General features: G+C 31.7%; 1 protein-coding gene, 1 non-coding gene and 1 pseudogene across 3 annotated transcripts in view; all 3 read right to left on the minus strand.

Annotated features, from left to right (window-relative positions):
• KLHL1 (kelch like family member 1) overlaps nt 1–16636 on the minus strand; it is a 273818-nt gene that overhangs the window by 91155 nt on the left and 166027 nt on the right. The gene's annotated exons all lie outside the window — the stretch shown is intronic.
• Nucleotides 6153–6271, minus strand: LOC120622479 (uncharacterized; annotated as a pseudogene).
• On the minus strand, nt 9480–9598 carry LOC120622171 (5S ribosomal RNA). Its single transcript, XR_005658434.1, has one exon. It is a non-coding gene; the product is annotated as a 5S ribosomal RNA (ribosomal RNA).

A 16636-nucleotide genomic window follows, 5' to 3' on the forward strand; every position in this document is an offset into this window, starting at 1 on the left:
TTTTTACTTAATCCTCATGAAATTTCTTAAAGGCCTTCTGTCGGGTTTTGGTATTTCTTATTAATTGGTCATGCAGTTGTGCTATTTTTTTTTCATATTGTAATTATTTTTTTCAATTTGTGTCTTTTTTCCCCTCTTATATATTCCAACCAATACTCAGAAACACTGAAAGAATGAGACTTTTAATAACTATATTTTAACTTGAGAAAGTAAAACTTTAGGAAAAATTGTAACCTGAGCTCAGCCTAGGAAGCCAGTCAAATGGTAAGAAACTCTAAATATGAAGTATGTTGGGTGCCAGGGAACTAAGGAAAAGAGGGTACTGAAAAAGGATAGATAAATACGAGCAAAATATTAAGTAAACTGAAAACATATTTCATTTACTTCTCATTTTTCCCTGCTGGGAGAATTTGGGGTTGAATAAATTCTGAATAGAAAGTTACATGAAAAAGTCTGAAAAGTTGAAAATTTTTGCAGTTTTTCATCTTGGTTAAATAAAACTACTTCAACTTGTAAGACTTTTGTATTTGAAGTTATGAAATTTATCACATTTCATGATTCCTAAATAATGTAGTCTTTATTACTGTATAAGTACTGAATAAATGAATTTACCTGATTTTTTTTATTCAGGTATCATTTTGACAGTGCAAACACCCACATTTAGTATACATGGAATTATGTGAAGAAACATCCCATTTACTTGTTCTTGCAACACTGGAACTACCTTTCTATGTTAGTTCCTCTCAGGACATCATTATTTGAATGTTTTGTAGTCATCTTAACTTAGTAGTCAGTGATAATACTTTCTTACTAATAAAGATTTACTTAGGCTAGTATTCTGTTATTACTTGAGTTAAAAATCTTTTCTAATATTATTTCATATCTTCCACATGATAAACAATTACCTGTTATGAATATATGCTGGAAAGCTCAACTTATATGTCATATGTGTTATTATGTAAATAAAAATACTTGCAATGAACAATACTATTATTTATATTTAGACTTATTTCAATGAAAGGACAGTCATGAAACACTAAAATATTATTTTGAGTCAATGTTATTCTGGAAAAAAAAACTACTTTCCTGAAACAACAGCTATTATTTACGGCATTTTTTTGTTATACTAAGGGCTTTTATACACACAAAGAAAAACACAACCTTGTTAACTATGTGAAAACTGTCATGGTCACAGCAAGGAGAAGATGGCTTCACTTTTATTCTTCTATGAAGAATCATAGAACCTGATATTCTGTGCCAGGAAAGTGCACATCTGTCAAAATATACTAAACCAGAATGTTAGTCTAATAAGGAAAAAACCATTAAATATATCTGTTCTCTTCATATATACATATATACACATATATTTGTGTATGCATTGTTTTATATTTATTTTACATAAAATACACATACATATATGTGCATATGTATGCATGCAAAAAAAATCAAAACTTTGAAATTCCTTCAAAATATACCAAAATTAAGTCATTTTTAAAAAGACGAAATTTTAATTGCTTTCAGCATTCATTACTGTGAATTAAAGTCATACTTTCATTCATGTTTTGTACTTTTTCCAAGACATTATCATAGCTCTACATAAAACCTACATCAATTTCTCAAATGTACTTACTGGTTTGAGAAAAATGCCAGACCCAGAAAATAAAAAAAAACTAATATAATTCCAAGTGATCTGTTTAAAACTTAGCTATAAAATCATTGATAAGCAACTGTTTTCAAAAATCCTTTATAATGAAAAAGACTGTCAGTTATTAGATGCCCGATGTGTGCCAGATAGTGAAGATAAGATCTTAAGGAACTTACAGTGTATTAGGCTAAGTAGACACATACCTCTAAATAATCTAAATAAAATGTTACCAGTACTAGTAATGGACTGTAAACAGGGTGCTCTGGGGACATTGAGGAGGAGCATCCATCTCTACAAATGCGTAGAAGTAGGCAAGGAAGTACCTCTCAGGAAAGTCAATCCTGAGTTGAGTTTTTAATTGAGTGTGTGCATATCTGAGTGTGGGGTTCATGAATGAAGCAGAGGTAGGAAGGCTTGCTATGTACTGGAGCAGAAAAAAAAAAAAAAACGTGTTACATCCTACAAGTAGATTAATAATTATGTGAAAGAAGGTTGTAACAAAGAACAATGTATGTAATGCTAAGAATATGATATGGCATATATGTACATACTGTGTGCTCATTTCAAAGCCATGAACATTATAATTAAATTTATGTTTTAAAAAAGTCACTCTGCAGGCCTTATGAAGAATGGATACAAGTGAAGAAATATGTCACTGGAGTTAGGAAATTATCATGGAGTCCACTGCAAAAAAATGATAAGCCTTAAACTAAAGGCAATGGCACTAAATATTGAAAGAGGAGATTTAGACCTTTTTAAAGAAGTACATTTACAAAAAAGCTTGGTGACACATGAAGTAACCAATAACTGTTGATGACTTTATTTAAAGAGAAAACATATATGCTTTCTTTCTGGACATGGAATCATGACAAAATGGTATTCTACTTTCCTAAAAAACTGAGCCATCAGATGAAATGGACATTTATCATTTAAATAGATCTTTATATTTCAGGCATGGCCTATTTATCTGCCCAATTTTATATATTCTCTGAATATGTTAATATATATATATATATATATTCAGAGAATAACAAATAGCATGAATGTATATTAGCATGAGGGGAAATATAACAATCAAGATAAAATTCCATCTTTTATTTTTATAATAGGTGAATATTATGAGTGACTATTCACTGAAATCAGATATCAGGTGTTCATTATGATTAAATATTCATCAGTCCCTAAATTCTTACCACATATTTGTCATTCCTTATTCTTAGCCTCCTTTTGAAAAGATTACAGCACTTATGCTGAACTGTAGCAAATTGAGAAGTTGTTTAATGGTTTGGAAAGCCCCCACAGCTGACTGAATTGAAAATAACACACTTATTATTATTTATGACTCTATTTCCAGGTCTTTATAGGTCAGCTTATTGAATTCACAGAAATGCTGCTTTTCTACTTCAGCAAAGCCAGTTTTGCAGGCTGCTTTGTGGTAGACATTCTCATAGAAGTAGAGTGGAAGAAAGCCAATTTCTTTAAATATAAACACACCTAGAACACCGTTAATTTAGGATAATTTACTCTTTGTGAAAATCCATTGTTTATTATCCTTTACCATTAAGAATTCCAAAAAAAAAAAAACTTACCTAATGTGTTCTGTTGATCATTCTTTCCATGAGACTTTAACAGTCATTACTTGAAAAGTGTTCTTCAAAAAAGCCCAAAATTCCACGAATTAGAATTAAGTGAGTTTCTTTATTAGGCTATTTGAGAGACTTTATTAAGATAATCTGCACTATGAAATTTCAAAAGGGGAATATGTCATAATGGGTTTATAAATCTTTTTTAACATGAAACACTTTTGTGATGAATACTTTCAAATAATATCTCTCCAGGGACAAAGTGTTGGGAAATGCTAATCTAGAGCAAATCATTGAAAATATTTCAGAGATCATTTGTAGAGATAGTAAGAAGTTTTAATAGTACCAACCACAGCATGTTTTCATAATTTATAATTTCAGCATCAACATTTGTCACTTTATCCAGTGGGAAATATGGAATATTTTGGCTTTAAAGATCATGTTTAATCTTTATACATATATTTAATGTATATTTAATTAGTCTAAGTATTGAATAAACATAACTCTAGGCTGCCTGAATTACTAAAAGAAAAAAGAAAGAAGTAAACCAAGGAATTGTGAGAGATTTTACTTTTACAGAAATACTACAATAAGAATATATAACCTTAGGAATATCATAGTATTAAAACCCAGCTGGAAGTTAAAAAACAATTAAACGCTTCTTTAAAATAGTCTATCAAACAATTTTTATGTGAGGTAGTAATTTAAATATTTTGAGTAAATAACATTTATCTTTTGAAAGGGAGCAGAGTTTGCCACTCCAAAATATGCATCTTTAGGATATTGATTATTTTAAGCTGGTTGTTTTTAAGAAAAGACTCAGGATAAACCTTGACCTTTCCCCTAAATGCCTAAAAGGAATGTAAATAAAGGACCTGCTCCAGGAAGGGAGATATCATCACAAATAACAATAGTTTAAGATGAACTAAGTGTGATAGACAAGGAGGAACCTAGCCCATTTTTTAAAAATTTTCTCTGTGTCCCATTGTTAACGATGGCCCAGCAAACATTTACTTACCATATACTTTTCTATCTCCATGTGAATTGCCTTCCTACTCTCTGAAGTCCCAAACCCATCCCCTCCCTTCTTCTTAGCTAGAGATATAAGCCTTAAATGCCCTATCTGTCTCAGATCTTATATTCTTATAGAACCCCGATGTGTACATATGTATTAAATTTGGTTATTTTTCTCCTATTAATCTGTCTCATGTTAATTTGATTATTAGCTCAGTCATAACTTAGAAAGGTAGGAGAAAATATATTTTCCCCCTTATGATTTAAATATAGATTTAATGGCTATGAATGGTACAATATATGATAATTTTAAAATAAATAATAAAATATTACCTTTTTAATTTATCCTTTTTTCTATTTTTTTATCTTCTGCTTGTCACTGATTAACTCTCCCCCACTCACAATCCCGATTTGTTTAAGTTAGTTATGGCAGCCTCTTGTCACATCATGAAAATGAGAAAAATATGTCACCTATCCTTTAAACTACATCGGAAAAGAGTTCAATGATAGCATATCATTTATGTAATATTTACATTTTTCAAAGCTATTTTCAATCAATTGATTTGATATTTATTTTTAATGTTTTTCAGAAGAAAAATAAATATTTTGCTTTAAAATTAATAATTAAACCGATTTTTTAAAAATCTATGTATTAAATCATTTTATACCAAAGGAAAATAGATTTTCTTTAGTGAAAAAAAGTCCTTAAAAGTATACTTGAAATATTTTAAAATATCACATAGCACTTTTAGATTGTAGTTCTATAATTCATTTGTAGTTAAAGAAATAAAGGGCATGTGTAACACTGATAGGGTTTTGACGATTACATTATAAACATTTATATACATTTTGAAAAACCTAGCAACCTACAGACTAATTTTTCTGTTCAGTTTTGCAGTTTTAAATATTCTATATATTTGCTCTTGTAAATTCCAGTTTTTTTTCATGTTTGCTTAGCTCTATTCAACAGAAACTATTCTTTGCAAAATCACTGTTGACCTTTATGTTGTTAAATTCAAAAACCAATTTTGGGTATCATTCTATTTAATTTCTCAGCAGTATTTGATACAGTTAATTTGTCACTCTTCTGTAATGGTTTATTCCTTGAAATTCCAGGACATCAAGCTCTCTTGATTTTATTTTATTTGAATAGTTTTCCATTTCAGTCACTAGGTTCTTTCTTTTTTTTATCTCTAATTTTATAATGTTTCGATGCTCCACAATTTCGTTCTTAGTCCTCTTCCCTTGCTTATCTATGTTCACTTCTTTGGTGATATCATTTCATATCACATCTTTAAATTGTATCTACATGCAACAGCTTTCTAAATTATATCTCCCGGCCATCCCACCATAACTCCTGAATGATGCATTTCATGCCTGTGCAATATCTCCACTTAGACACCTCATAGAAATCTGAGTTAGTGCTCAATAACATCCTTCCTCAACAGGGCTTAATCAGAATCTTTCTGATTCCTTTCTTTTTCTCATCCTCTCATCTAACTAGCTCTACTTTAAAATATATCTAGGATGCAAACTTTATTCCTCACTATCTTCATTGCTATTACCTCGTTACCCTCATCTGACCTCTTAAAAAAATCTCTCACCTCAAATATTGTCATCTACTAATGGATTTCCATTTTCTATTCTTGTTTCCTTCCTGTATATTCTCAACATAGCGACTAATGAGTACATTTAATTGCGTACATTAGATCAGATGCTCCTTGGCTCGAAACCCTGCAATGGCTCCCGTTACTCACTAAGGAAGTGCCGAAGTTCTTACAATGGTTTGCTAGACGTTTCTTTTTTTTTCTTTCTTTCTTTTTTTTAGGCAAGGCAACCCTTGGTTGACCTCATAGATTACAAGGACCTTGTCAGTTTACAATTTTTTATTTTTATTTTTTTATTTTTTATGCCTACAGTACCTAGTCTTCCCTGGTGGTCTCCCATCCAAGTACTAACCAGGCCCAACCCTGCTTAGCTTCTGAAATCAGATGGCATTGGGCTTGTTCAGGGTGGCATGGCTGTAGACTGCTAGAAATTTCATAATTTGCATCCTTGCCTTCTCTGAATTCTAGCAACTCATCCTTTAGGTCACTCTGGTTCAGCCCCACAAGCTGCTTTACTTTTGTTCCTCAAAGAGTAACAAGCAGAAATATTGCATAAAAATAGAAGTGTGGTCTTGGATGCAGGAACATATATATTTCATATATATCCCAAATAAATCACTTATCAAAATAAAAGAATAATTCTATAATTGAATCGATGTAACTTGCCTCTACTAATGCTTCAGCTTTGAGATCTGTCCAAAGATTAAGAGTATTCTTAAGCCTATGGATCCTATTTTAATCTCCAGATTTCATCTCTATACATTCTATTCACTAAAACATTAAAGTGGCTTCAAGAGCTAATTCAAATTTCCCTAAATCCTAAATAAATCACCTAAAAAGATTTATTGATTTAAATGGCTTTTGCTTTATGACAAATGTCCCACAATTTTTCTTAGCCTTCTTGTAAATTATCGAATTCTATTTTAATTTTATCTTTCTTATATAAAGTAGGCATGAATAAAAAATGAAATTCTCTTTAATCTTTAATTGAGGAAAATAATTGTTCTTGCACTGTGTGGCCTCTTGGTAAATGCTAGTATATTATTTAATAAGTACAAAAATGCTTATGAACTATTTTAATATTTAAATTCAGTTTTCTTCATGGAATAGACTTTGTTTTCTGATTTATTAAGCTAGGAATAAAAATGAAACAATTTTCTTATAGCCGATTTATTTTTAAATACACCACTGACTTAGGTATTAGAGCATTTTTGATAAATTTTTATCAATATAGCTAATAGAACAAAGAGATAAGAAATTATATCCTATTCAAGTTTGCCTTCCCATTGTCCATTTAATAAAAGATTTTTAGTAAAGTATGAATCAGTGTGCTTGGAACCCTCATTATTACATTGCTCCTAGTACTCACTGTTACCTTCACAGTAACACACCACTGTGTAGAGCTTTCTCTTACATTCCAGAGAAATCATATCAACGGATAGTTGAAATGAATGAAGCTTAAAGTCCTAAGACCTAGTATAAACTTTTCATTAGTTCATTCAGCAAATACTTATTGAGAATCGACTATTAAGAGCCGAGAACTTTGTGAATAAGACCTTTAAATCTGGTTTTCTGAAAAATGTAGTTATGAGGAAAGTGTTAGAAATAAACTACAACCAAGCAAGAAAATAGTAGGTGAAAGTGCTAAAAACAGGACACATGGAAGGTGAGATGTATTTAACAAAAAAGATCTGGTCATGCTATGATAAGGGCGAACACCTTCTAGGTAGTGGGGGACCAGAAAAGGGGAGTCACTGGTAGGGCAGTTCTATCCAGCAGGTAGGAGTGTGTCATCACTGACACTGTCTAGAATTGGCAAGATATAAGAGCAGACTCACTTTTAGTTGGTTTATTGTTGCTTTTAGTTATCTTTAGACTATGCTTGCCCCTGAGAAACTATTCCTATCACCACCACCCTCTCTTCTTGGCATATCACTGTTTCCGGTCTCCAGAATCAGCTGGTACAAATATACTATAAAAGAAATAATCCTGACTTGCTCAAAAAACAGAAAGAATATCAGTGCGCCTGTAGGATCTTGAGAGCTGACAGAAAATGAAGTCAGAGGACCAGTCATGGGGCCACTGATGTACGGTCTTATAGGACAGGGATATTAGGGTTTTGTCCATGAGCAGTCATGGGGCCATTGATGTACAGTCTCACAGGACAGGGATATTAAGGTTTTGTCCTGAGCACATCTATTTTAAGTTTGAGATGAATTCATTCATACTGCAAAAATTCTGTGTAGTTACTAAATGAAATTACTGCAGTTAAGCATAATAGTTAGAATAATGGGTAAGAAGCTATTTCAGTATTACAGGAGAAAGATGATGACGGCTTGTTTTAGGATGTGGCTATTCAGAAGTTTAAAAAAAAGGACAGATTCAGGATATGGTTTAGAATATAGTCAAAAGAACTTCCTATGGCAAGGAACATTAAATGCAATGCGAAGTGGAGAATTAACAATTCTAGGATTTAGGCCTGAGCGGCTAGGTGGTTGGTAGTGATCTTTACTGAAATGGGGAGAAAAAGTCTTGGGACTTTGAAATCTTTCATTTTGGACATATGAAGTTTGGAATAGCTATTGCATAGCCAATTGGAGCTGTCAAATACCTAATTGGGTATTGAATCTATCTTTCTGGAAAAGTTTTGGGCTAGAGATATAAATTCAGAATTTACAATTGACTCCAATATAGTATTTTGAAGTATGGAAGTAAATGCTATTCTCTATGCTGAAAATATAGTGTGTCCTGGGACATTGTAACATTAGAAAATAGAAAGAATTAGCAATGACATTTGAGCGAGAGTGGCCAGATCAACTGTGTCAGGTGCTTCTGAGAAGCCAAATAAGATAAAAGCAAGTGATATGAGGGAGGGGGAAATGACAGCATCGAGGATTTGGGTGACCTTTATTAGTTCAAATGACTGATGATAGTGGGTTGAAGAGAGAATGATGATTATAAATAAGCAGATTTAATAACTATAAACTATAACTATATATCTCACTAGAAAAGAGAAGAGATAATTGGAACAGTTTGTAGAAAGGAATATAAGTTTTGTTTTAATATGTCTAAAACAACACATCTTTGTAAATTAATTGGAATGATCCAATATAAAGTAAAATTGATAATATAAAATATGGAAGGGGTCATTGCAATAGAGTAATTTCAGTATCAAGAAAGATGCAATATGAACCACAAGCTATGGCATCAGCCCTTGATAAAAGCTGACACTTAACATATTGCAGCAAAATAAACCCTTTCAGGATAGGTTTCAATCTCTATTCTCTTTACTTGATCAAAGAGAGTAATATGTATGTATGCATTTATACATGTAAAAATCTTTTTTTTTACATTAATACTCTGATGACTTAAAACTTATTGAAATAAAAAGTTCTTGTATTTTTTAATGTTGTAATTTAAACTGCGAACATCATAGTGGGTGAAATGATCATGAATCTAAATAGTATTTAAGATAAATCTATTTTAGAAGCATATGTTATCAATGCATTTATGTTTTAAACACTGTTTTAAGTTTTGTTTTGTTTTTTTCTATTTTTTTAGGTGAGGCAACCCTTGGTTGACCTCACAGATTGCAAGGACCTTATCATCTTACAATTCCTTATTTTTTTATGTCTACAGCACCTGGTCTTCCTAGGTGGTCTCCCATCCAAGTACTAACCAGGCCCGACCCTGCTTAGCTTCTGAGATCAGACAGGATCAGGCTTCTTCAGGGTGGCATGGCCGTAGACTGGTTTCTTTTAGAGAACATTAATATTATTCCACAATTTCAAAACTCTTATAGTCTAGTTTCTTGGAGAAGACTACCTTTTTGATGATGGGCTGCCATAATCATGAATTAATCAGGCAGCAAAAATCAGAAGGAAAAGACAGAACAAAACCAGAATGAAAAAGTAACAATGACTGGTAATTGATTGTGTTAATGTGTATGATTAATTCTTTTTGCCATACTCATTTGTAAGAGTCAAGAGTTTTTCTTTTGTAAAGATAAGATGTGATACATTAAACAGTAAACGTTTTATGCTGACAAACTTGGAGAACTGTTGGGTTTATCAGGGAGTAGTTTACGTATGCTTGCTTTGGGGAAGTAAAATCAAGCAAAACATAAATTACTTCGAAGTATAATCTACTCTGATATCTTACACTGCAATTTAAGAATTCTCGTTTTATATTGATTTGTTCTTTGTCACTTTCCTTGTTTTCTATTAGGTTTTTTAGTGTGGCTATAATTTTATAGACAACAGAGTCTTTACATCACTGGTATCCGATCAATTGTCATATTTTCAATGGAGTAAAAGGTTAAAGACCACTACCTTCTCATTTTGCTATTACTACCATAAAGAAGCATTTGGTATCAATTTATTACAGCTCTGCATAAAAATAATTAATTCTTGTAAAGGTAGCATCTGTTTCCTTCAGTTAAATTCTTGAGTTTCCTTATTATTTTGTTTACTTTTGTTGTTAGATTTAACCATATTCTTCAAAATCTAGGCAATATTTTGTTACCTATTACAAACTATTTTCCATTTTAATTTTACTACAGAAAATATGTTTATACACATAAACACACACACTACTATATACTTTTCTTGAGTTAGTAGGAATACTTGTTAGAAAGTTGTGCTATATCTTTCTCATCTCAAAAGAAATAAAAAATATTAGTTCTAAGATATGAAGCAAAATTTATCTGTACTTCTCTAACTTTTTACATAATCTCTGGCTGTGATAAAACTGAATTTTCCTGAAGACCTTTGGCTTGGTTATATATAATACTGTATATCCTTGATTTTTAGAACAGCATTCTTCTTTCTAAACCAATCATTAGAAAAGCACACACCAAACATCTTATACTTATGTTTACTTTTAAAATACATAGCAAATAAATAAATACCAGTTACAAAGATACATCTTATGAAACCAATTAAAACCAGTGGAAAGAATAGTTACAAAATGGTAAAGCATGTTGTTTAGTGTATAGCAACATGTTCTTTTGTTGCATCTTTGAAAGAGAAAATATAGAAAAAGGGGTAAACCAAATTGAATAGCTTCCTTATAATATGTGTATTTACAGGCATACCTTGTTTCATTGAACTTTGCTTTACTGTGCTTCATAGATATTTCTTTTTTTTTTTTTCACAAATTGAAGGTTCATGGCAACCCTGTGTCAAGCAAGTCTATGGGCGCCATTTTTATAACAGCATTTGCTTACTTCACGTCTCTGTGTCACATTTTGGTAATTCTTGTAATATTGCTAACATTTTCATAATTATGATATTTGTTATAGTCCTATGTGATCAGTGATCTTTGATATTACCCTTATAACGGTGTTGGGGAGCCACAAAAAGCACATATGAGATGTTGAGCCTAATCAACAAATGTGCGTTCTGTTCTGACTGCTCCACTGACTATAGAAAGGAATATATTTCCCTTGTCTCTCCAGCTCTCCTCAGGCATCCTTGTTCCCTGAGACACAGCAGTCCTGAAAATAGCCCAATTAATAATCCTACAATGGCCTCTAAGTGTTCAAAAGTGAAAGGAAGAGGTGCACGTCTCTCACTTTAAAGCTACAAATAATTAAGCTTACTCAGGAAGGCGTGACGAAAGATGACATGGGCTGAAAACTAGGCCTCTTGCACCAGTTAGCCAAGCTGTGAATGCAAAGGAAGAGTTCTCGAAGAAAATTAAAGATGCTACTCCAGTGAACACACAAATAATAAGAAAGCAAAACAACTTTATTGATGATATAAAGAAAATTTCAGTGATCTGGATAGATCAAATCAGCTACAACATTCCCTTAAGCCAAAGCCCAATCCAGAGCAGGCCCTAACTTGTTCTAATTCTGTGAAGGTTGAGAGAGGTAAAGAAGCTGCAGAAGAAAAAATTTGAAACTAGCAGAGGTTGGTTCATGAGTTTTAAGGAAAGAAGCTGTCTCTATAACTTAAAACTGTAAGGTGAAACAGCAAGTGCTGATGTCGAAGCTATAGCAAGTTATCCAGAAGATCTAGCTAAGATAACTCATGCAAGTGGCTACACTAAACAACAGATTTTCAATGTAGACAAAACAGCTTTATATTAGAAAATGTCATCTAGGACTTTCATAGCTAGAAAGGAGGCTATAGATGTCTAACTTCAAAGTTTCAAAGGGACAGGCTGCCTCTCTTGTTAGAGGCTAACGCAGCTGCTGACTTTAAATTGAAGCCAGTGCTCATTTGACACTCTGAAAATCATAGGGTCCTGAGAATTATCCTAAACTACCCTGCTTGTGCTCTATAAATGGAACTACAAAGCCTGGATGACAGCACATCTGTTTACAACATTGTTTACTAAATATTTTAAGCCCATTGTTGAGATCTACTGCTCAGAAAGAAAGATAGATGACTATTAAAATGTTACTGCTCATTGACAATACAGCTGGTCACCCGAGCTCTGAGGGAGATATACAACAAGATCAATGTCATTTTCATTCCTGCTAACGCAATATCCATTCTGCAGCTCATGGATTAGGAATAATGTTGACTTTCAAGTCTTATTTAAATAACACATTTTGTAAGGCTATATCTGCCATAGATAGTGATTCTTCTGATAGAGCTGGACAAAGTAAATCGAGAACCTTCTGGAAAGGATTCAGCATTCTAGATGCCAGTAAGTACATTCTTGATTCCTGGGAAGAGGTCAAAAGATCAACATTTATAGGAATTTGGAATTCACTAATTCCAGCTCTCATGGATGACTTTGAGGGGTTGAAGACTTCAGTGGAAAGAATAATTGCAGATATGATGGACACATCAAGAGAAATATAATTAGAAGTAGAGCCTGAAGATGTGACCAAATTGCTGTAATCTCATGATAAAACTTTTATGAATGAGGAGTAGTGTCTTATGGATTAACATTAAAGTAGTTTCTTGAGATGGAATCAACTCCTAGTGAAGATGCTTTGAAGACTGTTGAAATGACAAAAAAATAAATAAAAGGATTTACAATATTACATAAACTTGATAAAGCAGCAGAATGGTTGCGGAGGACCGACTTCAATTTTAAAAGTTCTGCTCTGGGGAAATGCTATCAAACAGCATCTCATGTTACAGGGAAATCATTCATGAAAGGAAGAGTCAATTGATGCAGCAGACTTCATTGTTCTTATTTTTTAGAATTGTCACAGCCATTCCAGTCTTCTGTAACCACCATGCTGATCAGTCAGCAGCCATCAACATCGAGGCAGGGCCCTCCACCATCAAAAAGACTGACTTCCTGAAAGCTCAGATGATGGTTAGCATTTTTTAGAAAGATTGTATTTTTAAATTAAGGTCTGTAAATTGCTCTTTTACACGTAACGCTATTGCACAATTAATAGAATAGAGTATAGTGTAAACATAACTTTTATATTCACCAAGAAAAAAAAATTTAGTGTGACTCACTTTATTACAATATTCACTTTATTGCGGTAGTCTGAAACCAAACTTGTAGTATCTTTGACATATGCCTCTGTGTGTGTGTGTGTGTGTGTGTGTGTGTGTGTGTATAACCACTCACTCTCTAAAATGAAATTTTTATATATTTTACAATTCTGCTGAAATTTTTAAACATCTGGGAATTCAAGAAAAACATGGAAACTGTTATACAAAATTCTATTCCTGACTTATTTAAAAAATAATAGAAGTCATACATCATTTCATAGACTATATCTCAATTATATATTTCTTTCATTTTTGCCTTTTTCTCTGGCCCTTTTTATAGCAAAGTCGAATGAATTTATTTCAATATTAGCTATTATATTTTAATAGAAAATAAAATAGACATTATTGCTTCTGAGTCTTTTTGTGTCTTTTCTATTCTTTTCTAAAGCTCATTTTGTCTGCCATTATTGTCAGCTAAATCCACATTCTGTACCAAAATTTACATCTTAATTATATTTTTCATACCATATTATCATAATTTATACTTCATAATAACATGCTAATTTATAAATAATAAGAAATATCAGAATAGATTTTTCTTCTGTGAACTTAAAAAATAACTAATCACAGATACACATAATGGGCCCAGTAATAAAGTACATGAGAATGCAGATTGTGAGAAATGATTGAACTGAAATCTGCCAAGTAAAGTTGGTCAATTATTTCATGATTATGAGAAAAGACTGTTACTGTAATCTAAATTTATACCATGTCTCTAGTCAATCTTTTAACAAGTTTTCGTTGTTGTTAAGGTCTCTCTCGTCTTTATTTTTACTTTCCTTTTTACTGGAGAAAATTTTCTGTGCATTTGCTAAACAGAAACATAGAAACTCATAGCTGTGAAATTATTAAATAGCTATAAAATTACTTACAGTTTATTTAGTTTATCTTTACCTTAGAAACCTCTCTCTCTCTCTCTCTCTCTCTCTGAATATATATATATAATATATATATATTATATATATATTCCTGACTTATTTAAAAAATAAGTTTTATTTTTTATTTTATTTATTTATATATATTCATTCTTTGGTCTTAAACATCTCTAAATCTTCTGTGTCTTTTCTACTTTTGCCTTGGTTAGTTCTTTGTTATGTTTTCTTAACGGTGTTATAAGCTATTCACAGCTGGTCTTCTAAATATTGTTCTGTCACTCACCTAAAACCTATTTTTACATCTACAGAAATTATCTTACAAAAACAAAGGCAAATTTTTCTCTTAAGTCTTCATTAACAATTAGTCCAGATATTATTTCCTTTGAAAGTGAACCTTTACCTCACTAGAAAAATACAGATGTTCCCTCTTTTAAACATTGTTAGTATTTAAAAATACAATATTGTATTTTCTTGCATAATGATGAAATATTATATAATTATGTATAATAATATATAACATGATTACATGTGTAATATAATCACACACATACAGTATATACCTACAAATCACTTAAAGATTATAAAAGGCCTATACATTAAGTACTGTAAAGATTAAGGACGAAAGCTATATTTAATAATTCCAGGATCAAGAAAAAAGTGTCTCCTGATTAATGGCTTTTCTTAAGTACCTTAATATGCTTAGCAGCTTTGAAAGTTTGTGTAAAAAGCTGGAAAATCCTAGATTCTATTAAATTCTAGTACATCTTAGATTCTGATTAAACACTGATGTAAATATGCAGCCAACCCTGGAAATTAGAATTGCACTCATTTGCCCTCAGTGGGAAAAACAAAACAAAACATTAATATCAGATATAACTAGAGTAAAATCTATGCTTTACAACTTAATAGAAAGATAGCTATCGTGCCGATTCTCAATTAACTCATTTGTCAAATGATAATAATAGTTTTTAATACAGAAAGAAATTGTAGAAATTAAATGAGATAAAAATATATGTTATATATGTTTTGTAACTAAAGAAGAAAATGCGTATTAGTTCCTAGCTCCCTGTCCTTCTTCTTTTGCCAGTCTTCTTATGGGAAACTTAAAAATTGCTGTATTCAGGACATTTTTACGATCTTCCACTTTAGAAAGCAAACAGGTAAGTAACATACACTCATAATAGAAATATCTTTGAGTATGTTCATATCTAGCCAGCCCAGATTTTCAGGAAAACTGCATTTTCCATTAGCTCTATGATCTTTGAATAATCACTTAATCTCTTTGAACCTGTTTTTAATTCTGTACAACATAATTAATAATCCCTACCTTGCAACTGTGTTTTTTTAAGATAAGAAATATTGTATGGAAAATATTTATAATGACATAGAAATCATTAATATTAGTTACAAAAGTAATAGCCCCTCCTACATGAAAAGACATTCTATGAAAAAAAATGTATTTCACTCTGTCCTCTTACACAACTGTTGTTTGAAAGTACATATAAAGTTCTGTTTGTAATGTCCTTAATTTGAGAAATGAAGAATGTAGAATAGATATATGCTATGTTTATGGACATTGTATAGTTAAATGCCTTTTATTAGTTGGTTACACCAAAACAAAATAATATTTTATTTTCTAGTGTTAATAAATAGTGTTTCACTAAACAAGATAAAGCAGATAAACCAATAAGAATAAAAATTCCTCATGTAATGTGTAGCCTCAGGAACAAATAAGCCTATAGATATGCATGTCTGTTCTGATATAATAGTTTAATGAGATGGACAGGTAGGAGCATCTCTCATTTTTGATGACAGAAGAATGAGAGAAGAGGGTATGACAGAAAGGCATATCACAAAAAGATGGACTTCCAGTCACATTCTTGGCCTCCTGCAGTATGTGCCCTACTATATATAACAATTTTTGAGTGCCATTTTAACTCCAAGCTCGCCAGTTGAAATGGATAGGCAGAATCAAAGAGACCAATTGCCACAGTATCTATCATTGGTTAATGGCTATGTACTTATTATTGGCTAATTGTTATCACTAGCCATTTCTATTCTGAGAGTGAATCCTCAGGCTCTCAGAATATCTGACATCAGAACCCAAGGTGGAAGATTCAGAAAAATCCATTGCTTAGCTTCACAAAATTTTTTTGTCCAGTTACTTAACTGCATGTTTCCCTTCCTTTTCAAGGAACTCAGTGCTAAAATAGGGTTATATAATTTGTTTAGGCAGGCCTCTCATAAATTCTTCCTTTCTGCTCTTACTACTTTATTGATTTCAGCAGCCAAATGAAATACAATTATTACTTTATTTATAAAGCTTCATTTGTTTTCCCAATTTGTGTACAGTGATGTTTTATTTAAACTTTTTAATCTTAATATATAACCACACCTCTCACTTCTTCCCTTATTATTAATGTCATGCTTGCCTGTCCTT

Source organism: Pteropus medius, unplaced genomic scaffold, assembly GCF_902729225.1.
Source record: "Pteropus medius unplaced genomic scaffold, Ma_sr-lr_union100, whole genome shotgun sequence".
NCBI classification, from domain to species: Eukaryota; Metazoa; Chordata; class Mammalia; order Chiroptera; family Pteropodidae; genus Pteropus; species Pteropus medius.